The following is a 24,980-nucleotide window of genomic DNA, read 5'->3' on the forward strand; positions in this document are numbered from 1 at the left end:
TCTCTCTCTCTCTCTCTCTCTCTCTCTCTCTCTCTCTCTCTCTCTCTGTGTGTGTGTGTGTGTGTGTGTGTGTCTGTGTATCTCACCCCAAGCTCAAGTGCGTCTGCCGGAAGGTAGGCAGGGCAGCTTGACAGGGACTTTATTCCCACGTAAGAGTTTATAGGATCGCAGTCACGAAAAGGAGGTAAACATCAGGGAAGGGAGTTTTCCATGCTCACTGGACGATTCTGTGTTCGTTTACCTCGGGAGTAGAGGCCCGAGTATTTCAGTGACACTGCACTTCATGTGGTATACACTCTGAGGGTGGTCTAAATGCTCTGCATCGACCCTGCAGTGCTATTCTGCAACTTGGGGCCAAGTTCGGGTACAGGGTGGAGGTGTTGGATGGAGCGCTCCTGGGGGCCGCTAAAGGAATGGATGTTGCGCTCCTTTCGGTGCACCAAGGCCGTTGTCGCCCAAGTGCCGCCCCGCGATACCTGCCAAGATCATTACAAGAGATGCACTCCTTGGAAATCCTAGAAAAGGTAGGAGTGCCAAGTGTCGGGATTGATGTTCACTAACAAGCGCTGCAGTTCTGATCAAGACATTCGTTATTATTGGCTCTGGGGATCCGAAGGAGTGGGAGGTTCGGCAAATAAATAACGCTAAAAAATAAAGCTGGCGAGATGATCCACTCATCATTGCTGCGCCTTTTTAAAAACCAGCCGCTGTTCGTACATGTAACACGTGTCTTGGGGCCTCCTGCGTACCTTTGGTAAATAAGTCTTGCATAAACCTTTGGTGCCTGCCAGGGCTTATCAACGTATCCCGCTTCCTCCAGCCAATCAGATTTCACCTTCAGCACCGTTTTCCAGGAGCCCCAGGACGCATTGGTAGAACTCTGCCAATCTGCTGGGGATCTGTCCCATTTCACAAGACAATTGGATGTGCCCTTGAAACCTGCGCCTCGCCCTGGCCCATTTGACTGGTAGAGGCAACCCCCCTGAGCAGGGGAGAATTCCTTGCTGTCATTAGGAAACCACGCTCCTTTCCCCCCCCCCACTTTACCTTAAGCCCCGCGCTACTGGGTCCCTCTGCACTCTCCCACCGAGAGGGGCGTCGACAGCGCAGCTGCCACCACGCTGCTGCTGTTGCGCCCCTCAGCGCTAGGGTACTCCTGGCGCTCTTTCAAAGGGCGCCTTTTGATGACCCTGGTGCAGAGGGGGGGTCCTGGTGCGCCAGGGATGCCACGCCGAGCTGGGGATTCGTAATGAGCAACTCTCGGAAAAGGGTAAGGGGTAGGAAAGGGTCAGTAAGTTTGCAGCGAAACCACTGGGCTGGGGTAAGTGGGGGGGGCGCCGTTTGCCATGATGCGAGACCGCGGGAATCCTGGCCTCTGGAAATTCTACACCAGCATTAAATTCTGCCCCTCAACCCCAAAGAAGAGCAGAAGAGAAAAACTGCTTTTATAACCCAACTTCCTGCCCACCATTTAAGGAGCCCAGCAGCTCACAACAAGCACCTTGTGAGGTAGGCGAGGCTGAGAGAAATCTGAGAGACTCCAAGGGCACCCAGCAGGCTTCATGTGCAGGATTGACATCCAACCCAGTTCTACAGATTACTCCTCTCTGTTCATGTGGAAAAGCAGAGGATCACACTGCGATGCTCTGCATCAGTGCCAGTAGCTCATGTGGAGAAGAAGGGAATCAAACCCGCTTCTTCAGATTAGAGTCCACCTCTCTTAACCACTACAACAAGCTGGAACTGATTGTTGTTCCAGGTACACCTTAATTTGAAAATAACAAACCCGTGGTAGCGAAACGTCAAATGTGGCTGGGATTGGAATGGATCGTGGGTCTCTTTGACAATCCTCATTGCCAGGACCAAGTTGGCAACAATCCAAGAACCAAAGTCACGCCACAGAATATTAATTACTTAAAAAAAAACACCGGACACCACCCCGTCCAACCATAGCGCAAACAAGATCCCAGTGAGGATGAGCACGACATATAGACCGGGTGGCCCGGTGACATCGGGCAGCGGTTTGCAGCCCGCCAGAGTACACCTCGCAGATGGGTGGCACAGCAGTCCGCGGTGAGCCAGTCTGAGCGCACCTTGGACGCCCGGCTTGGGTGGGCGGGGGGGGGGGGTGTGTGCGCGGGGATCCGCGGCGACTCTGGATCAGAAACGCGCAGCTGCCGCGCCTCGCTGGGGTGCGCCGTGGAGGTGCTGGCTGCCGGGCGGGCCGAGGAAGGCGCGCCTGCCCCCCGCCCGCCCGCCGGAGGTGCGGGGCTGCCATAGGTGGGAGGCGGGGCGCATGCGCAGCTGCCGAGGGCTCCCCGGGTCTCCGCTCCGCTCGCCTCCCAGACCTGCCGACTTTCTCTTGCAGCGGGCAGCAGCCAGAAGGGCGGCCGCGCACGGCATGTAGCTGGGCCTCGATCGCGCCACTCGCCGGGGCTGCCCGGGGCCAGCAGCAGCAACTCAGGCTGTTACCGCCGCGCTCCCAAGCTCGCCTGCGCGGAGCAGCAGCACCGTCTCGTCCCGCTTCCGTCTCCGCGCCGCTTTCGCTCGTTTGCAATGGAGGTTGCCTGAAGGGGCACGGCGCGGCAGCTCCAGGGGCGCCCTGGCGGCAGCGGGTAGGCAGGAGGCGAGCGCCGGGGCAGCCTCCCCCGAGGGCGTGCCCGGCAGCAGCCAGCCGGTCCCCGGAGTGACGCGATCGCACCCAGCCCGTGCCTCGCATCTTGGAGGTGCCTCCGTGCCGGCGGTCCGGTCCGCGCTCCTGCCCCCACCGGGCTGGCTTCTGTCGTGATCGCGGGATGGACCTAGCTGGCAAGGAGGCTTCTCTGGCCCGCCGCCCCGGGCGCTTCGCTGTAGAGCTCTGCCTCGGAGTGGCGTCCCACGACGCCCTCCGCGCTTCTGGGCTTCCCCGCTTGGATTTCACTCGGACTTTGTGGCCCGCTTCTCTCCCCCTCCTCCCGCGCGCCCCCTCCCCAACAATGGAGGTGAGCCGGGCTGGGGCTGCTGGGGTGGAGCGTGGTGTGTGTGTGGGGGGAGAGACGGCGACGTCCGGAAGCGGAGAGATGTAGCCGGGTAGGACGGGCTGTTTCTGCCCAACTTTGGTTCTGGGGTGAAACTAGTTAGAAACAGCAAGCTGGAAAAGCCCCCCTTCCTAGACGCGCGGTGGTGGGGCTGGTTTCGGCTCCAGATTTCCGCGCGCTGCTACGAAGGTGAAAGTGTCAGTGGGGGGCTTTTAAAACACCTCCTGCTTGTCCGGGTGCAACAGTTCAGCCTCCCCCCCCCCCCCCGCCTCTGTTGTAAACCTGTTGCTCCGGAATCCGGAGACGTCTCCCGTCCCGTGTGAACTGTCGTAGCTTCTGCGATGTGTGTGTGTGTGTGTGTGTGTCGATTAGCAAGCACCGATTAGCCTTGGGGCGGCCCTTTGTCCTTTTCATGTGGGATTCCCCAGCTCGTCGGCCTCTCTCGCGCCACATTTTTGAGCCCCCTCTGTCCAGGCGCCCGTGCAAGAGGTGGGCATGCAAGCTCCGCAAGGAGGGCGAGATCTTCACGAGAGTTTGGCCGGCGGCCAGGGCGTCCTGGACGGGCCGTTCGGCCTGCCTTCCCTTTCCCCCAGTGGTCCGGAAATGTCCCCAGCGTTCCTGGTGCAGATGGTCACTCCGCATCTCTAGAGGGTCCCAAGCCTGTGTGGGCGAAGGCGAGGGGCTGCTCCGCCCCCCCATCTCCGGACATTTAGTCCTTTTCCTTCATCTCAATCCAGTTAGTTCTTTGACGCCCTTTGGGATCCCTTGTTGAAGAGGAGTGCGAGTTTGTTTTTAATCACAATTGCATGCTAAATTAGTTGCACACGCATAATAAGCGAGAGTTCAGCGTCACCCGGAAAGTTACCTCTTTTCGGAGAGGTATCCGAAGGCCTTGGATGATTTTATTTGAATTGGGTGGCGGAGTGGGGCACAGTCGAGTAAACTCCCCCTTCCCTCTCCCCCTTCTGGAGTTATATGAGTGGCTTTCCTTGTTTCTAAGCTGAAGCTCATAAAAGTTTGCTGTAGTTTGTCCTTCTTTCCTCCCCCCAGCCCAGCCCAGCCCAGGGGAAGGCGGGGGGGGGGGGGGGGCTCATGGCCAAACGCTGCCTCGAAAGCTGCCGAGCCGTCCAGCCTGCGCAATTGTGTCTGCATTTTACAACCCACCAGAGCTTAGGGGGGTTCTCGCAGCCTGCATGCCCACTTACCCAGGGCAGAGCTAGCACTAATACAGCGGCCATGTGCCGGCTGCCCTCACACACTTTCCAGACCCCCTTTTGTTCAAAAAAAGGGGGGGGGGAACCACCCTGGCCGATGGGGAGGGGGCAGATCTGCCTGTAAAAGAGCTCCTTTTCATTGCGCTGCAAAGGCAAACCGGCTGCTCTGCCCGGGGCCACCTTTGCAAACGGGCTCTCCGCGACTCGTAAAACCGTTTCGTCCCTCAAGGGCGCCTTGAGAGCGGTGAGTTCGAGCCGTCTCCGGAGGAAATAAGCGGCTTGCAAATGGCTAAAACATGCGTTGTGGTGAGACGTCGCATTAAGAGCTTTCGCTACTTTAGGCTGACTTGAGCGATCTTCATAAATAGTTAAACAAAAAGAGAAGAGGTGTGTGTATGTGTGTGGGGGGGAGGTGGAGATCTCCGCGACGTTTCGCGGCTGAGGCTGCCCCCTGTTGGCGGAATCGTGGAACGGGAAGCCCTTTAAGCCGGGCGGCGATGTTCGCTGTGCTTCCAAGCGTGGAAAAAAAAAACTTTAGCGGCTACATGCTTCCCCCCCCCCCCTTCTACCGAGCTACCATGCGCAAGGCAGAGTGACATAAGGAAATTGTTGTTAAAAGGCATTTTGGAAAAGCCTGTCCTTGGCCGATACTTCTTTGCAACCGCCCTATCTGAAAGGCAAGGTCGGTCTGGGATCCAGCCAACGCTTCTAGGTAGGGCAGCTGGCGGGTCGGGCGCTCTCCTCTCGACCGGTCAGACACGTGAGTTCCGTGTCTGTGGCCCCCCCAGTGCAGGTTCTCTGGTTGCAGGGTCGCTCTCATCCCGTGGTCGTCTCCGCGCCCTGATTTTTTTCGAAGCAGATCCGGAACGGGAGCCGGTCTTGGCCAGGTCAGGACTGAAGATCAGAAGTCTTTGGGCGAGAAATGTGGGTTTGCTGTGGAGCCTTTCGAGGCCGGGCGCAGCCTCACCCAGTGGGAAAGCTGCCCTTGTGGTCTGCCTCCTCCCCACCCCCTCCAAACGCGGGCCGAACCGGGTCCGGCTTCGTCAGATGCCCCTCCAGGCGCCCGCTGCTGCTGCAACCATTCGGTCCTAGGAAAGCCCATAGGATGGGCGGTTCGGTAGCCGAGTCTCCTTCGGGGGGGGGGGCGCCCTTGTGGGGTGCCGCATCGCTTGTTCACGTCAGGCTGGTGGGGAACTGAGGCTCGCAGGAGACATCACCGAAGCTGGCGGGAGAACCTGGGTGGCAGTGGAAGCCCCTCAGCCTGACCCCCGCCTCTCCCGCCCTCCCTCAGCCACGCTGGTGGAGACTTCTGCGCGGTGGCGCCTCTGACTGTTTGGCTTCTCTTTGGACTCTCCTCCGTCCTCTCTCTGGAGGAGTTTCCGACCTGGTGCGGAGATGGGATCAGCTCGCTGGAAGAGAGAGAGCTCCAGTTTGCCCCCTTGGGGAGTAGTGCGGAGCTTGTGGAGGTGGTTCTGCCGGGCTCAGTTGGTTCTCCGGGGAGGGGAAACATCCCTGTTTCTGGCGGGAGTGAAGCAGGCGGTGAATGCTGTGGGGCCGAGGCCGGACTGGCCTGGGATACCCCAGGAGCGTCAGGCATCCCCGACGGCATCAGAGCTAGTTCCGACTGGGGCCTCCACTCAAACCGGGCCTCAGTTTCCCCCGCGAGGGCTGGCCCCTTTCTTAGCTCCCTCCCCCCGTTTCCCTTTCACATGTTCGCGCTTATTAAGGCAAACGGGGCTTCCTTCTCAGTTGCCGAATGCCTCCCTCCCCCCCCCCCCCCCCCAGCCGGTCGAGGGAGCGGCTGGCTGGTTTGCGTCACCCGCCGGTCGGCTCCACGGGAGCGCTTTGGACCGCTGCCGGCCCACTTCGGCACCTCACGCCTGAGAAGCGCCCAACTGGGCGAGGAGCCGAAGCCGTCGGCTGCTGGGACGCTTCACAAGCTGCTGGCGCGCAAATGGCTCCAGCGTGGCTGGGCGGCTGGACCAAGCGAGTCGACTCCGAGCAAACGGTGGCGAAAGGCGGCGGGAGAAAGCCGAGCCAGACGAAAGCACTTCGCCGGACCCGACGGTCGGAACATGCCTGCTGCGATTCGCTTTAGGGCTGGCGTGGAAGTGGGGCCGGGAGGTCCCTTTGTCCGGACGATTCAAAGTCTCCTTCGGCTGTCTATCTTTCTGCCACCGTGACCGAGCCGGCCCAATGCGGACCAACGAATCCCAGACTGAAACCCGCAGCAGGACTCGTGGAGTTGGGGGTCAACCCCGGTCTGGATTGTAGATCGTCATCTCCGTCCTGTCTTGTGCGTGTAGTAGGGGAGACAGGCATTCACTCCCCATTCTACACGGTCTTCAACGGCGCCCCCCTCCCCGCCCCTGTGGGCGCGATGGACGCGCTTCTTTTGTGGGACGAGAGAGAATTCCTCGCTGTTCCCCACCTAACGAAAACAACCCCGGCGATGGGCCAGGGAGCATGTCCTGCCAGTGCCGAATACCGATGGGGGCTGCGGTCAAGCTCTTGGTTTCTGAGCGCAGCTGCGCCTCGGAATGAGGCGGCAGTGTTCAAAGCGGTGGATTTTAGAACCCCTTCAGGCCTCGACGGGGGGGGGGGGGGGGCGCCCCGTCTTCCCCAAGTGGCGCCCACCCTCGGAAGGTCTGGGCTGCGGAAGGAGTCAGTTGGGAGAGGCAGAGGGACTCCGGGCCCGCCGAGGGGAGGATGAAGCCCGCGGGGTGGTGTGCCGCGCAGCCATCACAGGGGGCCTTGCCAGTGTTAAAAGGGGGGCGGCAGGTGGAGAAGGTCCGCGTTGGGATGTTTCTTCTCATCCGGTTTCTCTCTCCTTTGCCTTGGCTATTGGGGGGGGGGAGGGAGGAAGCTTCCCCTCCCCACTGTTCTCTTGGAAAGAGCTTTCTAACGCCTCTCGCAGCATGGGAGCGCAAAGGCAAAGGGCTGCGGGCACGAGTGGGAAGCGTTGCGCTCTGGGCCCATTAATTCTGAATGGGGCCACTTCCAGTTTGGTCCCACTCCCGGTCGGGGGCGGATTTTGAGGGAGAAATCGCCCCTCCGGTCCGCCTGCTTGCATCCTTGGCCAGGCCACCCCCTCCCTCCCTCCCTCCCTCCGGCCAAGGCGCGGCGTTCCCATTTTCCCGCCGCCCCTCCCCCGCCGTCCCGGTGGCGCAGCCGCGGGGCAAGGCAGGCGCGCCTGGACGGCAGGCAGGGCTTGGCCTGTCCCCGAGCCAAGGGGGTCTCTCTCGGGCTCTGCTCCGACGGGCGGGGGAGGAAGAACTTGGGAAGTTTATGAGCGGCGCTGGGGAGGAGCGAGGCGCATCGCCGGCAGCGAAAAACGTGCCTCGCAAACACCTTCCAGAGAGCGAGATCCGTTTCGATGATTCCCATCTGGAAGCGGCTCCCATAATTATTGAGGCGGGGGGGGGGGGGGGCGGCGGCGGCATGAATGCATTGTTAATTCGGAGTTGAGCGCTCCAGCTGCCTCTCTCCCTCTCGCTGGGCTTCCCCACCCCTCGAACACGCCCGCCGCCCAGAGCCTCGGCTCCCTTCCTTCCCCACTTGTGGCTCTTCCCGCGGCCAGCCAGAGAGCAAGAACGAAGGTGCCCGGCCCCGGACGGCTCTGTTTTCTCTGTTGGGGGGTGGGAGGCGGTGTGTGTGTGTGTGGGGGGGGGGGGGGTGTCGGTGCTGCAGGGTTTCTGGAGAGGCTGAGCTCCCTGGTGGGACTAGACAGCGAATGCCTTGGAAGGGGCTCTGTCTTTTGCTGCTGTGCGCCCATTCCTGGGGGTGGGGGGAAGGACGGGCTGGCGGGAAGGGGCAGCTGATTCCCAAGAGCAGCCGGGGCTGGAGATGATCTGAGCCTCCACTAAAGGTCTTCCTCTTCTCTTTCTCCCAACCAGAAGTCGATGGGACCCTCGGCCCCAAGTGGAGCTTTGTGGATGCTGGGCAGGGCAATGACGTCCAAGTCCCTCTTCTTGTGTCTGGCCATCTTCTCTTCGCTTATCCAAGTGGTGATAGAAGGCAGCTCTTGGTGGTAAGCTGTTCTTTATATGTGCTTGTGTGGCTAGAGGGTCCCTGACTTTCACATCAAGGGACTGTATTTTCTTTACGAAACTGTATAAGAAGAAAGAAATCAAAGAGCAACAAGGCCTTGGTGGATTTTGTAAAAACTGTCGCCATCAATCTCAGGCGAGGAATCCCCATATTCATCTCCTTCCTTTCCTTGGGAAATACATTTGCATGGTTGGTTAAATCCTGGTTTGGAATAAAATGAAGGTTAATTTTAGCAAGATAGTTCTCCCTTACATCATCTGGATTCAAGAGAAAGTAAATGAGAACATACTTTGTGATTGTTAAACATGATTATTCATAATTTTAGTTTCAAAAAAATAAAAATTAAGCAAACCATAAGCTGACATTTCTTTTCTGTTTCTGTATATATATATAATTTTTTTTAAAAACCCAAATGATTTGCCAAAGTTTTTGTCTTTTTTTACAAATTGGAATCTGGAGTCACTTCATTTTCCATTGTCTATTTGAAACGGCAGCCTTTTCTGATTCAGTCACTTTGTGCAGAAATTCTGTTTCAGCAACGTCTCATTCACATAGGAAGTTTTCAATTTTTATCAATTGCTGGAGTGAACTGTTTGAGGTCAGTTCCCAAGGCATTGGGGTTTGTGTGTGTGTATAGCTTTAAGTTGTGGTACATTACAGAGAAATATCTTCTGCTTGACTTGGTCTACAAAGTTGTTGGGGATCATCTTGTGTCTTCTTAAGTAAAAAATGTGTAGAGATTACATGAGACTTGGAAATGTGGAGGAAGATGTGCTGGAGGAAGGCATGCATCATATTTAGATAGCAATATAAATTTGATGCTTGTCTCAATAACTTCATACATATGGTTTGCTTTAACTTTCCAACTATTAAACAAAGCTGAAGATTTTTCTCTCTCTCCCCCACCCCCACTCTCCACATTTTGGCTGCTGTCCCCAGCGCAACAATTGATTTACTTCCAAGTAAATGCGTTTAAGGCTGCATCCCATATGCACTCACATTTGCAGAACCCGTGACCACATTTAGCATCTGAGTTCCACACGGACTTGTGTCTGCAGAACCCATAAACGGCACTGGAGGCTTTGCCCTGCTAACATAATTCTCTCTTTACGCAGGTCTCTGGGCATGAACCACATGAATCCCATGAACCCTGTTCAGATGCCAGAGGTGTACATAATTGGAGCCTGCAAGCAGTTGTGACGCCAGCTGGCAGGGCTCTCTCAAGGACAGAAGAAGCTCTGCCATTTGTACCAGGACCACATGCAGTACATCGGAGAGGGAGCAAAGACTGGGATTAAGGAATGCCAGTATCAGTTCCGCCACAGACGATGGAATTGTAGCACTGTGGATAATAACTCTGTTTTTGGCAGAGTCATGCAGATAGGTAGGAAGTGCCTTGGAAGATGTGTGCGGTATTTGGTTTAATGTTCTATTAATAAGGTCTTGCAAGAGTTTCTTATGCTTCATTGAAACCTGGCAAGAAAGGATAGAGCGCTGCTGCCTCCTGCCAGCCATGTTCTCCAGTGGGAAGTCAGCAGCAGCACTAAGCCTGCTGGTGTTGTGGGATGGGAATTCCTAAAACTACTCAGCTTGCCTTTAATGTGGATTAACAATGAGTCACATCTATATGTAGCGTGAGAAATGTAAGGAGGGGCATTTGGTCAATACAGGATCATTTTCGTGACTGGAATACCAATACCGTGTAACAACTGGGTTTGCCTCCAGTTAGCCGCACATCAGTATCTTCTGAACTATTTTTTTTTTACATGCAGTCCATTCACACAGAGTCTCTCACACAGTAAAAGCATTTGGGTAAAAGCAGAGTTCTGTTCAGCAGTGAAATACATTAGCATTTGCAATTGGTATGTTTCTGAAAAAATTAAGTGTGTATGTTGGTGGTTGCATGCCTCGGTGAAATTATTACTGTCACTGCTAAAGGCAAAGCCATAAAGATCTTTCCTGTTCTTGCAGGTTCTGACTTGCATTGCTATGCCTGGGTGGAAGCACAAATGCTCAGCACCCCATGTGCAATTTAAAGGACTTTGTTCCCCCCCTTAATGAGAAAAGTTGGACTCAAAGGCAGTGCATTAAACACTCTGCTCTTGAGGGGTTGCCTCCTGCAGTTACAATGACAACAACATCTCTATCGCTCCAATCTGCAAATCTCTCTGCAGGTCTACAATAACTTTTGTCCAACAGCTCCATGTTCTGGAGCTTCAAGCTGTTCAGAATGCTAAGAGTTAAATCTGATTCTACACTCTTCTTTGGAAACAGAATAGGGAAAGGATTGTAATGTGTTTAAAATTGGGTTAAAGGTAACTCTACTTTATGAATTGAGCGCTTCTGCCCTGTCTGAAGCTGTGCTGTTAAATCACATTGACTCTGGAAGTTAATTTTTATAAGAATCCTAGATTAAACATTTTCAGTGCTGATTTACAAAATGCAATATATGGAAACACGCTCTGGATTCAAGCATTCTCCTGTAGTCGTAAATGGATAGGGTTGCTATTGGCCTATTCTCAATCCCCCCAACAAACAGAGGCACTGTATAACTGAAATCTTAAACACTAGCATCTCGATGCTGGCTGGCAGCTTCTCACAAACTTGATGTTCTGCTCGTCGGGGCTATGTGACACCTTGGTGATGTCTAAATTGCCATGGCTAATGGAAGTATTATTAGAACCGGTCCCTAATAATTTCAGGCCTTAACTTCCCACCCATAACACATCTTTGCTTGTTTGAGCTGATCTGGCAGGGTAATTTAGCTTCAAATTAATTGAAAAGAGAAGTGAGCCCAGTACATGCTTATCTAGCTCTTAAAGATTTTAAAAGTGTGTGTATTTATTGTAAAAAAAGGGACTGTTGTTTCATAATAATCGGCTATTTTCTTCTTTGATTATTGATAATTTCTCTTGGAAGGGGGACACAATTTCTATTTCAAATTCATGCCTCAAGCTAACAAAAACTACTAATTGTTATACATCCATAATTGGCTGAGTGCAGTTCTGATGTATAGGTCATGAGCCTTCATGATTTACTTGTTCATTGGCTGATAGAACTAGAAACAAACTGTATAATGATAATTGTGCACCAAATCCTATATATTATCCCATATATTATCTTGGGCAAAGGCTGACATGTAAGTTGCAGTGATGCCTATAGCTAAACACCAACACTTTTAACAGCTTTGAAAGAGGGAATTGAAAGCTCCTTGGTTGCTGAAGAAGCTGCTAATTAAAACGAAAGTTATGGTACCCAAACAGAATCAGCGCCAGCCAAGAAGCTGGCTCTTTGTAACTTCTTCCCCTTGAGTCGTAATCCTGATTGCAGAAAGTCAGTGGAGGCTTTGGGATGAAGGGGCCAGTGGGACGTGGTAAACCAGTTGGAGTGCAATATCACTGGCTTCACAAACGTGCCGCCTTCTTTGCTTCCTGAATAATCCTGGGAAAGTGAGTTGCATAATAGAAGTGGGATGTGTGTGGCTGGAGGGAGAGAGAGCAATAAACTTCAACAAAGGAATGAGTAATATTTTTTTAAAAAAATGTTTGTGATTGGGCCTCGTAGGGGAGAACTGCCTCACCACTCATGGCTATAATAGTGGAATCTGTACAGTGGGTTGAGAGAGAGAGTTTAATATTGGGAAAAAAATATGACTTTGAATCTTAACATAAGCCTTTGGAGTAAATTGTTGCAGCTTGTGAAAAAGTATACAGACAGGCTGCTCAAATCCCATCCGTGCCCCTGGACTTCAGCAGCTTCACTGTTGAGGAATAGTAGCCCAAATTCCCTTTGAGAAAGGTCAGGAATCATGTTCTTGATTGCTCAGAAACCTTTCTCTAAAAATGGTGTCAGTGCAGGGAGGTATTTATTTTTTCTGTTTTCTGGTTTGGAAATAGGCATAAGAAAAGTACTTCATAATCTTTTTGACAGTAGTATAGGGAAAGTAGGTTTATAAAATGACTGAAGGTCTCAAAACTGCCAATGTTCTGCATGGCAACAAGGCTTTTTTGATAATGTCAAAGTGAATACAGCTTGCTTTATTCTTTTATTATTATTGTTTTATTTATTAACGATTTTACCCCACCTCTCCTGATGGTTCAGAGTAGCAGACAATAATAAAATGTGTTTTAAAACAGGCTTTTCCAATCTCCTAAAAATGAGTTTTTGTGGCACAACATAATCTGCCCAAAATGATTCCCAGGCATTCCATCCTTCAAGTAAGTCAGTTTCTTCCACCTGTTGTTTACCTTTATCATACACTCATTTCTAACTTTTTGCTCTTAGCACACATTTGAAAGGATTCTTTCAAATGGGAAGGGGGTTAATCTAAATGTAAAGTTCTTCTTGAATATATGGAGAAATGGATTAGGAAGAGACAAACTTTTTATGCATCCTAATATAAATCCTAGTGGAGTGAAATATTGGAATTCCCTTCATAACAGAGAGTAACCTGAGTCTTGGTTGTAAGATATAATCAACAGTTCTCTACTGCTCTTTTAAATAATAAGTAGCCCCTCTAATAACAGAGCTAAATACATCAAACAGATCAATATAAACAGTAGTTGGGATGACTTGCATAGATGTAGGACCTCCTTTGGAAATTGGCATATTATGTAGGGCTTTGGCATGTACCCTAGGGTGTTTGATCCATTTCTAAAGAGGTCTGTGGACTTTCTAGCCTTTGTTCTTCATAGAATAAATTTGGGATAGCCAATATTTTCTGAAGCTGCTTAGCCATTGGAATGAGTCCACATGTATAATCAACTAAAAAAACCCTGGGTCCTTGATAGGATTATGGTTGCAAAACTGGCTTCTGGAATCTTAGGAAGTACCTCTCTTGAAGTTTTACCTTAAAATTAGCTTTACTCTATATTCTTTGGGAACTACTACTCATGAAAAAAAAGGAGGGAAGATTGGGACCACAGTGTCCATTTCCTTTCTTTGAAGAACTGGAAATGTGGAGTTTCCAGGAGACCTAAGGTACCCTTCTATTTTGATAAAATGTATTCCAGAAATTTGCTAAAGTGGTTCTCTCTTTCTCTGTCAAATGAAGTTTGTCTAGCTAAATCTCTATGTGGATAAAGTAATAAAACAAACATATTAGCAAATGACTCTTTCTTTCAAGCAGTCCCATAAGACTTCTACCCTAATCCTTTGTTTATCCAAAAAATTCTTCCATAGGAAAAAACTGTTTGATAATTAAAACATCAATCAATAAATATGTAATGATTTCAAGTGCTTGTCATAAATGGTCAGTATAGATCGAATCCTTTTTTAAAAAAGAAACCCTACCTTCAATTTCTTCTGTTGTTTATGGAAGAGATGGCCAGGCTAGATGCTTTTTCCTGAGACAACCTTTTCTTAGATTAGATTAGCGAGGCTGGAGATGGCAGATTGGTAAAATATTGAATCAAATTGTAATTCACTCTTTTTAAAAAAAGTACATGACGCATGGGTTTGGTGGGATAACATAATATATGCAACCCTGTATTGAATAGGGTGAATCTTTTTTCTCTTCTTCTTGCAGGCAGCAGGGAGACGGTCTTCACTTCTATGCTGTCAGTGCTGCTGGAGTGGTCAATGCAATGAGCTGGGCCTCACGAGAGGGGGGAGCCTGTTCCTCCCAGGGAGTTGCAGCAGGGCCGGCTGGCCAAAAGATTTTACCTCCTGGACTGGCTGTATGGCCAGGGATGGGGATAACATTGGGACTATGGCTATCGCTTCTAAGCAAAAGAATTTGTGGATGCCCATGAAGCCAGAGAGAGAATACTATATCAGAAAGGATCTTATGAGAGTGGTAGGATTTTGATGAACCCGTATAACAATGAGGCGGAGAGAAGAGTGGGTAGCCCAAACAGAACTCTTTTTTCCTGCAGTTTTCCTTTGACCTGAATGTCAGAAGTGTGGAATTCACCACTACCTTGAATGTATTTCCTGAAAATTCCGCCCTGCCCAAACCAAACCTGCATCCTAGTTGCCTGCAGGTGAGACCTGTCCTGGACTCACAGGCTACAGTCCTTTTCTTTATATGCAGAAGAGGAATATTGCCAATTCAAATGAGAAAGAGGCAATGAAGGGAAGAGAATGAACTTGTGGCAAATACAAGGGCTATTGGCTAGATTCCTTCCTTTGACATGGGTCCAAAGGACACCTTTCCACCTCCTCGGATTCCCTCTAGCAAAACTGTTGAAAGCACAGCAAATTTTATGCTGAATAGGACTTTAGGGGTTTATGTTTCCAACCAAACCAGATTTCCTTTGGAGAAGAACAACGGAGCACCAGGGATTCCCAAAGTGAAATTCCTTTGCAGGGGGGTTGTGCTCCTTTTTCCTTGTGAGGCTGTGAAAAAAAAAGCCCTTCAAGCGAGCATTGGTTAGAAAACACATGTTCTTCTGTGGTAAAAGTTTGTCGGCTTTTTAAATCTTCAGAATCTTTTAAATGAAGGAAGTGTAAACTTTTTTTTATTGCTCTGGAAGTGAAGGAGCCAAAGCTCATTGTTTCTCCAGGAACTGATGGTGCCAGGAGAAGTCGGCTGGAGACTTTACACTTAGAAGTTTCAAGCAGAATTAGGTAGAAGGATAATTGAAAATTAATAGCATTTAAATGTGGAGAGAAGAAGGCATCTGAAAGCAAATGGAAAGTACAATTTGTTGCCCAACAGAAGAAAATTCACTTTTCACAGTTGCCTACATAGCCTTAGAGTGGCTGCTCACTCCCTTGCCCCCCCTTTGAGCTCCCTTCCCGCCATGCCATTTGGCAGAGTTTGAATTCCCTTCCCCCTGTTAATGCTATGGAAGTGGTATTTAGCATCCACCTAATGTGTCAGACCCCAGGATTTTTGGAGCTGTGTCAACACTGACCTGCGTCTGTTTATACCTGGTAAATTATCAAGGCCTTTTTGCCAAGGCTTCCACAAGTGATATTGCGATGTAGGCCTGTCCCTCGTCTAGAGGTGTTTGGGGGGTTTTCTAACTTGCTTGGAGCCCCCCCCCCACAGTGTTTGGAAATTCAGTGTGGGAGGGTTCTTTAAACCAAGATTGGAAAGTCTGCTGTTGGGGTGGCCACCTTTCTTGGAGGATGGAGAGAAAAGAAAACGCCAGTCTCTAATACAGGCTCCAGTATTCGCAGAAAGTAGCCACCAGTGTGACTAACAAAAGTGATTTATTTGTAGCTGGTTAGAAAGATACATTTAAGAAACTGCTCTCATTTGGGTCTAGGGGATGTACACAGATCTATTTCTCTTTTTAGGAATGTTTCAGCTATATGTTCCTCTCCCATACAACTGCTCTGTAACTGCCCTTGAGATTTTTTTAAAAAACTAATATTATATATAAAATGGCAACTCAAAGGAAAATTACCACTCATGTGTGCAGTGTGTCTCCCCTCCCAGCACTTCCCTGGAATCTCTGTTCTGCCTAACCCTCCCAATCACAACCCAAAGTTACAGAGTCAACCAATATTATATGCTTTTTTTAACCTCCATTTATTTCAATGGAAGCAAATTCTAAGTGTCTGTTTTGATCTCTGTCAGTTGGAACTGTGTAGCATTTAAATAAGGACTGGATAAGACCCTGCTGTTGTTTTAATTTTACCTTTTGAGGTTAAACAGAAGATTGGAGGGTTCAAGAGGGATAATTTCAAAAGATAAAACTTTGGTAGAAAACAGTGTACACACTTTAAACTACCTAAGTAGCGCCAATCTGAATCCTAGCTGATAAGCACAATTCCACCAGAAGTTACTAGGAATTGAGTCCCATGGCATTGATTTGTTGAGGAGGGAATTTTTTTTTTGCTGGATTTTGTTTTTAAATTATTTCTAGGTCAGCCTTTCAATAGTCTTTGCTAAGAAGTCCCAAAATGCGCAAATTACCTTAACAAAAGAGGACCAAAGAAATCACCCTAAAGCCTGCAGGCAACTGCCTTCCTCATCATTTATCTCCCTTTCACTGATCATGATTTATTACTGGAAGTATTTTCACATCTCAATTCAGAATGGCTTTCTTTTAAATAGAGCTAATCTGGGGTCAGTTCAGATTACATATGAATTTTCCTCACATTAAAGTTCATTCCTTTCTGAGCTCCAGACTTAGCTTTGTGACACTCTGATACAGAGGTGTAGCTGAGCCAGAGTGCGCCTGGTGCACACTCTGTATTTTCCGCCCCACCCCCTCCACGGCACCCTGTCCCCCTTACCTTAGTTCAGCATGGAAAAGGGGCCTGTTCCCTTCAGGCTAAAAAACTGGGGCTCGCAAGATCTCCTGACAAGCGTAGTTCCCACCAGGCCATTTTAAACCTGAAGGGAACAGGGTGCTTCTCCAGCCTGCACTGTTTCACTAATGTGAGTGTGGGGGGCGCTGTGAGGGAGCAGGAGGGGGATGCTGTGGGGGGGGGATTTTCTGCCCCCAGGTGCACACCCGGTGCAACATGCACCCCCCTTCCCCTGGTAGCTTCACCTCTGCCCTGATATAATCAGGAATGTGATGGGCTGGACATCCTCTTTATTGGGTCCCTTTCTTTCCCCCCAATTTACAGAAAAGGAGGGAAGGGTAACATGAAGTGTGAGCAGTTCCTTAGCTCCCCAAACACCATACTTCCTAGTGCAGTGATCTTTAGGAATTATAATTTGCTAGGCCGTGTGTGTGTGTGGCGGGCGGAATCTTAGTAAGGGTCCAGAAATCCTAGCAAATCGTAATTCCCAAGAATTTATGGATTGGGAAATATTTGGGCCTCTGACCTGAATAGTCAAGGCTAGACTGATCTTTCAGATCTAGAAACCCATACAGGGTCTGCCCTGATCAGTGCTGAGATGGGATTCTACCAAGGAAGTCCAATGTCACTGTGCAGAAGCAAGCAATGGCAAACTACCTCTGAATATCTCTTGCCTTGAAAATCCTACAGGGTTGCCATAAGTCAGCTGTGACCTGATGGCAAAAAAGAAAAGGAACAGCTTGTCCCTTTGTGGCCCTGTCATGCTATTGGAAATAAAGCTTGGAGGGAGGGCAGGAATGGGCTAGACCTGTTCAGAATGGAGCCAAGCTTGAGTCATGAGCTGAATCAAAATTCAAAAGGATCTATGCTTGGATTTGGTGTTTCTTAACTGGGGATTTTCTGCTCCCCAGGCGCGCACCAGGTGCAACGTGCACCCCCCGTCTCCTGGTAGCTTCACCTCTGCCCTGATATGATCAGGAATGTGATGGACTGGACATCCTCTTTATTGGGTCCCTTTCTTTCTCCCAAATTTACAGAAAAGGAGGGAAGGGTAACATAAAGTGTGAGCAGTTTCTTAGCTCCCCAAACACCATACTTCCCAGTGCAGTGATCTCTAGGAAATATAATTTGCCAGGCCATTTCTGTATCCTCTTTCTTATTTCAAGACTTCTTCACCATTTTTATTTATTACTTGGTCAACAACAGCTTCAGTCTGGCCATTGGGAAAATACTGGACAGATCTCCCTTTCCACACTAGAGGCAGAAATGGAGTTTTGAGGTCAAGAACAAAAGAAATCTAGTGGCTCTTTGAAGACTAACAGAGTTATTGAAGCATAAGCTTTGGTGAGCCTACTTAATCGGATGCATGGGATAGATTTTCAGCCAGCAGAATACATCCACAGAAAGATGATTGAAAACAGAACAGCAGAGTTAAAATGTAATGAAATGTGGTGTGTCTCTGGTATGTTTTTAACTTGTCCTTATTCCAGGGAGCTCATAGCAGCATATATGGCCCCCTTTTTCCATGCTATCCACACAACAACCCTCTGAGGTAGGCTAGACTGGAAGACTGGACTGGACCAGGCCACTCAGTGAATTTCATAGCAAAGTAGGACTTTGAATTCATGACTCAAAGCTCCTAGTCTGACGCTATCCTCTGTATTGGGTTTTCTGCATTATGTGATACTATAATACAAATGAGTAATCATATTACTAAAAAGGCTGATCTGAAAATTACCATTCTTCAACCAAGGAATATCAAAGGAAGATTTGCATATGGAATTTCTGAATAAGAATTCGCCTCTAGGCTGGATCGTATCAGCCAGGAGTTAAAGAGACCTGACACCTTTCAAATAATTCCAAAAGGGTAGCTATGGCTGATTCTGCACAGGCAACATGGGTTCATGGAACCTGTTTCAGTTGCCTGTGCTGCCGTTTGCATGGCAGCAGCAGGAGCCAGCCAGGATCACTGAGATCCTGGCAGTAGGAGACAGCATAGTTCACACAGGAAAAGCAGGGTTCCTGTGTTAACCGTGCAGCCAAGAATTCCCTCACCTGAGAATGTACCCCACCAACCTGCTTGGCATGATGGCTGCCTATTAGAGAATCCACTCTAATGGCCATCGCCTGGAGAATCTTCCATAATGAGGGATGGAAGGGGGTGGGAATTGACTGCTTCCTGCTTGCTGTAATTCGCACAGGCAAACAGGAAGCGTTTGAAACCCAGGTTAAAGGGGAAAAGTTGCTAATTTAAGTCATTTCTGCACAGTCCAAATATCCCAGGTTGAGCAAGGGAAATATCCCTGTTTGGCCAAGACGTTTGCATGGTTCCCAGTCCTAAAGCGGGTTTGCCCCATGATATTTCCCTCATCCTGGGATTTTCAAAAATCATGAATTCCACAATTCTTTTCAAAAATCTCATGGTGAACCCACTACAATGCAAACACCATGAGACCAGAACCAGTTTATTTTTCCTGTCCAGCCGCCAGATCTCTCCGCCCTGCTGCCTGCTCCCTGATCTCCCCACCTGATGTCATGTCAATTTTCAACTCTGCTGAGCTGTCAACCATTGCATCCTGCCCTTCCTGAAACGTTCCCCCAAGCACATTTTCTGCTCATGGTATCGACCTGGTGCCTTTTTGCCTGGGTTAATCATGAGTGGAGTTCCAAAATGTCCCCATTTTCTTTTCTGAACATGTACTGGTTACTCAGAATGCATAGTTAGGGAGATGTGCACTTTGGGCTGAATGTTAGTGAGCATATCATGGGGGGAGGGGTCTCTCATTTTCCACAAAAATATGAGAATGTGAGGGAATGTGGTGTGATGCTGTGCGCCATTGTTTTTTTTTTTTTGCTACTGCTTGCCATGTTGAAACCTGCACCGGGCCTTATCCAGAACTGGAAAATAGGCGGGTTTCATTTTTCCATGCTGCTGCCCCAAAACAACAGCCAATCAGAATGCGAGACACAGGGGACGTTTGCACCTGTGTGGATATACTTGCAGTATAAATACGAAAGACCCGGGCTCGTGCAAAACAAATTGGAGTATTTCCTCCCGGTCTTCACTCAATTCCTTCACAGAAACGGGCAGCCATGCGAAGGGAGAAACTGGGATAAAATAGACCCAGATTGTAAGATGCTGATTGTAACCCGGTATAATTAGTGACTTTTATTTAACCTGGGTTCTGGCAAATAGAATGGGTTAGAAGCGTTTGGGGGGGGGTGAGTTCTGTGGGAACCTCCCCCCACAACGCTTTTTAAAAGGACCTCAACCCATTTTATTTGGCCTGTGCAAAATCAGCCTGTGTTAGTCTGTTGTGGCAAAATAATTCAGAATCATCATCATCATCATTATCATTTTGATTTCTTCATTGCCCTTCCCTGAAGGCTCAGGGCAATTTACAGCCTTCATTAAAATAATAAAAGTCAACAAAAAGCATTTGCTAAAATGCATCTAACTCTAAACTAATAACACTAACGCAGCTGTGAGACCTTAGATTTCTAATCCCTCCCTCTATATCAGATCATTAATTTTTGGTGTCACCTTGACATCATGTGGAATGTTTATTACTAATTTGGTTTATTGCAACATTAGCTGGGGTAAGTATGCCGGAGTATATATGCATACATATGCATGTATATGTCCCTATTTGGAGACTATCTTTGGTTAGCTATAACCATATCGATCCCCAGATCTGAACGTCAGAGCAGCCTATATGATGAACAGTTAGTAGAGAGCTTTCTTTGCTAAAGGTTGTCCATTAATTTTAGTGGTAGAAGCAGATCTGGGTCAGTATGAACTAGGCAGCCAGGATATGTAGTAGTCCTACTTGTTCACTGCAGCATCTGTTTTCTTAAGCGCTTAGGGGACATTAGTGATCTTTAGTGATCACCCAGAAACAATGACATGAGAAAACAGAGACCACCACCATTTCTCTCAGCCTTCCAGCCCTATTTCAGCCACACATGGAAGCCATTTCAAATTGCTTTAGGTGGTGGCCATCACCACAAGGTGAGCTGCCAAACTCAAACTGCTCACCCACATGGGCTCATCAGGTTTAAATATGATGTAACGGCTATCTATGAGCATAGGTCTGCTTACCCTGTAGCAGGGTTAGGAAATCATCCCCTGTGATCCTTCTAGCTGATGATAGTAAGGACTGAGCTTGGATTTTCTGTGTACAAAAACATGTATTCTGTGAAGGAGTGTTCTTCCCTCCTTTTTGCTTTTCCAAATGTGTGGGAAGGCAAATTGCCCAATTCACATGGTGATCTATTGTGAGTAAAAAGCTTTCCACGCAGCAACATAGGGCACCTGCCAATGAAGACAATACCAGTTCTGAAATCTCCAGGAGGACGGCAAAAGAAACATGATTCTATTTTGATGTATGCATGACCATCATGCATATGGTCCCCATGACTAGAGAAAGTAATGCATTTTGAATAACTAATATACTACAGGGGAGGTTTCACTACTAAACTGGGAGTTAGAAGAGGGACATCCTTTTGTCTTAGGCAGCTTTTATTGACATTTTAAAATGAGCAATCCCAAAAAGTTTGACAAGCAGACGATTCAGAGGTCCCTCTGTCTGCAGGACATCTTGCATGTGCCTGATGTCAACTGAAAGCTAAAGGCAAATGGTTCCCATTTGTAAAAGTAACAGATTCCATCATAGTAAGCACCATTTGGCATTGCTGGGGGCACCTCAGAAAAGTGATCATGTGAGATAGGAAAGAACATGCAGTAGATCGGGGTCTCCAACCTATGTCCCTCCAGATATTCATGGACTATGATTCCGCTCAGTTCCGCCAATTGGCCACACTGGCAGGGGCTGATGGGAATCATAATCCAGGAACATCTGAGGGACGTAGGTTGGAGACCCCTGCTGTAGATTGTGACAACTTACTGTCGGGAAGGCCATGTTAAAGTTGTTAACTGTTATGATTGAGGCATAGCATGTTTTGCAACAGTTGTGCTGATCTTTTCCCTCCTTTTCTGTCTTATTTAGACTGTGTTTAGCTTGGCAGATGTGGCCTGTAAATGCCATGGCGTCTCTGGGTCCTGCAGTTTGAAGACCTGTTGGCTACAGTTGGCTGACTTTCGTAAAGTCGGGGATGCTCTGAAGGAGAAATACGATAGCGCAGCAGCTATGAAACTCAATCCCCGGGGCAAGCTTGTGCAGGTGAACAGCCGCTTCAATGCCCCCACTGTCCACGACCTTGTGTACATTGATCCCAGCCCAGACTACTGCGTGCGCAACGAGAGCACTGGCTCCCTGGGCACACAGGGCCGACTCTGCAATAAGACTTCTGAAGGCATGGACGGCTGTGAACTTATGTGCTGCGGGCGAGGCTATGACCAGTTCAAGACGGTACAGACAGAACGCTGCCACTGCAAGTTCCACTGGTGCTGCTATGTGAAATGCAAGAAGTGCACAGAAATTGTGGACCAGTTTGTCTGCAAATAGGTGGGAATGGGTGGGAGGAGCTCTTCCAGTCTACCAGCAGGGGGCGCTGTCCCAAGACGATGTCTGCTCTTATTTATAGAGCCCAATGGGTTGCTTCCTTGTTTATATATTAAAAAAACCTTTTTTTACAAGAAAAAATGATGGGAAATGTTGCTGCGCCCAGCTCAGACTGTGCATAGTTTTATATTTTTTTGAAACAATGGGGGAGAGCCTGAGAGAATATTTATTTTACACAACCAGAATTAAGACTTAAAATAAAAATAGAGTAGTTAAAGGGAAATTCAGCCTATCTGCCTATAGTCTAATGAATAACTCAGTACATGTGCAGTAGATAAGGTGTTTGCTTGGGATCAGAGCAGGATCCATTTGGACTTGGTGTCATGCAGATCTGTACATGATGGTTCTTCTTAGCTCTAGTGACCAAAAAAAGAATGAGAACAGTCAGATGCAATGCTGATTGATATATCCACAAGGCTTAGCATGGAAGCTGCCTTATCAATGCCTATGGGGCAAGAAGAAGAAATGAATGGTGTAAGTTTTCACCTGTGCTGCCAGGGAACATTGAAAGGTCCATTAATTTAACATAGTGTCAGGGGTGTAACAAGGGTGGAGTAAAGGAGGGCTCTTGTCACAAGCACCAGTTGCCTGGGGTTGCCCTCCTTTCCTCCGGATAGAGCATGCATTACTGAGTAGTAGTGTGTAAGATCTTGGAACATTGGTGGACAGTAAATTAAATATGAGCCATCAGTGTGATGCAGTGACAAAAAGGGTAATGCAATCTTGGGGGTGTATCAATAGGGGTGTAAATCCAGATTGCAAGAGGCGAGGGGGGGGGGCACAATTTGAGAGCTTGCCCTGGGCACCACTTTCTGTAGATACACCCCTGCATGGTGTTTTCATTTACATTTGGCATTCCTGCAATAATGCACTGTGTGAATGAAGGGCATGTGAAAGACTTCTATGACAGTAAATTCCAGCTTGTTTGCTGGCATCGTTTCCATAATGTATTTTCTCAGGAGCTGCAGGGGACAGAAGGAAACATATTTGGAGAATGGGATCTGGCAATTCTTGCTTCCAACAACTAGCAAAACCAATGGGCAGAACATTTGCCTTTGACTTTGCAGTGTAGATCAAAGCAGACTTTGGAACATTTCCACTTGAAGTAGAGTGTGCCCGTCTCATGCACATTTAGCAAACCATTTACTGCCTTACTTAAAAAGAATATCAAAGAGTTAGCTGAGGAATTTTTTGCACAATCTGGACGTTGTTGACGGCACTGGAGTGGAAACGGCAAGCCTATTGTGCTTGAAAAGTTCTTTTTTCTTTAAACTCTCTTTATAGGAAAACATTGTTTTTTCTTTTTCTAAAAAGTGACCTGAGTACTTGGATCCCTTTTGAAAAAGGAGTTGAGTGCCGGCATTGTGGAATATTGGAAGCACTGAGTTGATGATGCAATACTAGGTTGTTTTTGTAAGTGGTTCAATGCAGTGTTGCAGCAACACCTGTCCTTTGAAAGACGACAACAAAAAACTGCACAGTGCTTTAGAAATATATTGCAGCTATGCACAAACTGCTCAGATTATACTTGAGCAGTTTACTTATCTATGGGGCAACTATGGTCTGCTGGTGTCTGGTGTCTCAAACCCTTTTTATACATATATGTTGTCAGTACAAACCAATGATTTTTTAAAAAAAATATAGAACTGTTCAAGTTACCAGGACAATTTCTTTGTTTAGACTTAGTGTGTTATTGCCTTCTACACCATAGCCCTTTTTACAATCTAACAAGTCACTTAGAGAAGAATCCTGAGCAGGTTGACTCAGAATTCTATTCAAGTTGATTTGCTATACTTACTCTGAAGAAAGTGTTCTTAGCCTGACACTGTTACGGCATTTCTGTAGGTTGGATTCTAGCTCCTTCTTGAAAAGTGCCATAACACACAAATCTTGGAAAGTCAGTTGGTCACAAATTAATTTTAGTTTTTGTCAGAAGGCTGAGAGGAATTTTAATTATTTTAGTTGTGAAAGCTTCTGTGGTATATCCTTCCTGGATGAGTGGCGTGCTTGGTCAGCTGGTACAGGATCCACAGTGCCTCAGTTTACATTTCTTACCTTTCCCACAAAGGCATTATTGCTGATAATGGAAATGCATGCATGAAGGTTTCCTATGCAAATTGATCAGTTTCCCCATCAAAGACAAAATCTGTTTGCTTTTCCTGCTTGCCACAAGCTCACTGCATTTTTTAATCACTTCCAGCAGATCTCCCCAAGCTCATCCTGTTCAATAACTGGAAGTAGATTGGAATGTAAGCCTGGTTGCCACTTCAGGATTACTATACTAGAAGCTTAAATTTCTCACAAGGGCCCCTTCCGCACACGCAAAATAATGCATTTTCAAACCACTTTCACAACTGTTTGCAAGTGGATTTTGCTATTCCACACAGCTTCAAAGAGCACTGAAAGTAGTTTGAAAGTGCATTATTCTGCATGTGCGGAATGAGCCAAGCCTACAAACCCATGAGGGGAAGGGTGGCCTATTAATAAAATAAATAATGATAATAAAACCTGCCGCATTGATCCCATCATGATGATCATCTTTTGAAATGATGATTGCTCTTAATTTATTGTACAAAGAAATATTTACCTCCATGGTTCCTGGAATTTGCAAACCAATGTCAACATTTTAAAAAATAAAGCACTAGTTCAATTGAATAAGACACTTTTGGTTTTTATTATACAAAAACCATAATCCTTTTTAATATGTTGACTCACCTACTTTTTATAATGGCTACTTTCTGTGAGCAGAGAGGAGTCTAATGATCCTAGCTATTAAAATGCTATTTAATGTAAAATATTTCACTTGTGTTCATCAGATATTATGTAAATCTTCTATGTCCTCTTCTTTGTTCTGTACATTTAATGTACATATTTCCATCTTGTGTGATTTGTATATTTCACTGGTTTAAAAAAGGGCTTATGCCATAATGGAAGATAGACTATAAAAATAAAATGTTGGTTATATA

The 24,980-nt window shown here is 47.9% G+C and overlaps 1 protein-coding gene and 1 pseudogene across 2 annotated transcripts in view; one reads left to right on the top strand and one right to left on the bottom strand.

Moving 5' to 3' along the window:
- The window catches only part of CELSR3 (cadherin EGF LAG seven-pass G-type receptor 3), a 231,456-nt gene that overhangs the window by 62,589 nt on the left and 143,887 nt on the right, over positions 1-24,980 (bottom strand). The window lies entirely within an intron of this gene.
- On the top strand, positions 2,930-24,980 carry LOC125429026 (annotated as a pseudogene).

Source organism: Sphaerodactylus townsendi, linkage group LG03, assembly GCF_021028975.2.
Source record: "Sphaerodactylus townsendi isolate TG3544 linkage group LG03, MPM_Stown_v2.3, whole genome shotgun sequence".
Lineage (NCBI taxonomy): Eukaryota > Metazoa > Chordata > Lepidosauria > Squamata > Sphaerodactylidae > Sphaerodactylus > Sphaerodactylus townsendi.